General features: G+C 38.0%; 1 protein-coding gene across 4 annotated transcripts in view; it reads right to left on the bottom strand.

Annotated features, from left to right (window-relative positions):
• The window catches only part of USP47 (ubiquitin specific peptidase 47), a 148579-nt gene that overhangs the window by 32143 nt on the left and 113965 nt on the right, over window positions 1-2471 (bottom strand). The window lies entirely within an intron of this gene.

The following is a 2471-nucleotide window of genomic DNA, read 5'->3' on the forward strand; positions in this document are numbered from 1 at the left end:
ACTTGCCAGCTTTATGGAAGATGGTGAAGGTGATCAGCTCGTGGTCACTCTCACCCTGCTTCCCTTCGATTGTTAGGTCGCGGATTAGGTCATCCCCGCTTGCCAGTACGAGGTCGAGCAGTGCTTTACTTCTCGTTGGTCTGTACACTTCCTGAGTCAGATAGAGGACATCCATTTAAAAAGGGCTCAACATTCATAATACATATGTAAAATAAGCACAACTAAAGTAAGTTGATTGAAAATATTTTTTGCCTTTTACCATCACCTTTTACCACCAGTGTCTTTGATTGTTTACTCCTTCTCAGGGATGTTTAATGGACTGACTTAAAAATTTCACCCAGCAGGAAAAGGTCAAGACAATTAACCCATGATAACTGGTCACTTTCCTTCTAAAATAGTCACCAATGACAGAATGTATTACATAAGACCTAATCATTAACAGGGTCTTGCATTCTATGGAAATGATTTTACAGGCCCATGCATGTGTCCACTTTATCACTTAAACACAGCACCAAGGAATTAAACTCTATGTGCAGGTAAGTCACATATCTGCAAATAGATGAAACTGCCTTTTGTGATACAGATACCCAACTTTGGTATTTTGGCCTCCTATTCTTTCACCCAGCCAGGAGCACCTTTTCGTCTACAACTGGAGAAAAAGAGGCAACATCTTATCCTCTTTGATTAGGATTTGGCTGCAAGCTATACATAGTTTAGTTCAGTGATTCTCAACGAGGGTGTCATAGCACTCTGGGGTGCCATGAGATTTTCTTATGGAGGCTGTTCAGTATTAACACTGTTTGGTGTGCAAATGCCAACACATAATTCACAAAGATCAATCCTGACTTTTCCCATAGGAATCCATACTGTCAAAAACATTCTGACCTGCTATGTTCTTTCCAAGTTCTCTGTCATTTTTCTGTAGTCAAAAAAGGAGTGAAAACTCTGAGCTAGCATTTTCTGAGGGACGCCTTGGGTCTAAGAAGATTGACAACCACTGGTTTAGTCGCCTTGACATAATTCCTATTTCCTAATGGTGTCAAAACAGGCAACTATAATTCGCATTAGGAAAAGAATGCAAGCTGGAGGTGAATCACACCAGCACATCAAAATCTGAACTGCCTGTCAAGTAAGATTTCCAGGTGGAATTCAAGGTGCTGTTTTTCATTTATAACAGACAAAAAGGTTGGGAACCTGGCTCCCAGCAAGAACACTTCTCATCCCAATGTCATACTCCAAAAGCTGAGATATAGGGTGTTTTTGTTTTAAACTTTAATTTATATTACAATCTACAAAAAATATCCTTACACAGAGAGATGCAGGGGCTACCAAAATATACATGCAATAAAAGAAACCTGGCAACAAACAGTTCCCTCCCTATAAAGGAGCTTTAGTTTTAGAACTAGCTTGCCCTGATTCCCCTAGGCTACACTTTTAAAATGGGCTATTTGATCTACTAGTCATTAGGGAGAGAAAGAAGAAATATGCAGATTATGGTTTTCTATGTATGGTTAAGGTACTTTTAATCCTCTGGCTATACTGGGGAGTGCCATTCACTGTACTTGATTTTTTAAAATTATATGTCAGGGTAGATACAGTTCAAAGTAGGTACTCAATTATGCTTTTATAAATAAAAATAAAAATCACTAATATAAGTAGGGCTAAATTTAATGCTACTCAGAGTCTCTAAAGAACTTTAAATAGTCTTTAATAGCCTTAGGTGATCTTTCCTTTGTAGAAGTTGACACTAGATCTTTCTTTAAAACAACCAGTTTGAAATAATAACCAAAATTAATCTATGTCCTATTCCCACTATTTCTATCCAGCTCTTCGAAAGATTCAATGTCATTCTGCCTGGTTTTATCAGCATCATGTTGTGTGGATTATAAGGAGGAAAAGGGGGGAACCCCCCCCAAATCAACTAATATCACTATAGTATCATTTTCCTACTATTAGAAGAAAAGTTTGGTTTCAAACTACTGTCAACCAGAGCTTTCAGTTTTTGCTGCATCAGCTCCCCCTAGTGTTCTAGTACATACAAGGATTAAGTGAGAAAATACTACACTTCCTAATTCACTCCAAAGAACATAATAATCTAGCATTCTAAACAACTCAGGTGATCATTGCTAGTGCAGGAAAATAGGGTTTTTTATTATTACATAACACTTTCCAACACTGACACTATTTTTTATGTGTATTTTATTCACTTAAACTTTTTTTCCATTACTATATCTACTTTACATAAATACTGTGGTGGCCTCTTAAATGTAAAGCACCATAAATGTAGTCCACACTCCCATTTTGCCTAATATAATGCCCCCATTCCCACCCCCAAAAAAACTCATTACTTCAGCTCATCTTAAAACTCAAATTCTTAACATATGGACCATGTAGGTCTTCATTTACACTTAGCCTTCCTACCCAGTAGGGGGAAAAAAGCCAACACCCCCCTCCCACCTGTGGCTCGGTCC

This window comes from Gavialis gangeticus, unplaced genomic scaffold (genome assembly GCF_001723915.1).
Source record: "Gavialis gangeticus isolate Ggan-Ray unplaced genomic scaffold, GavGan_comp1, whole genome shotgun sequence".
Lineage (NCBI taxonomy): Eukaryota > Metazoa > Chordata > Crocodylia > Gavialidae > Gavialis > Gavialis gangeticus.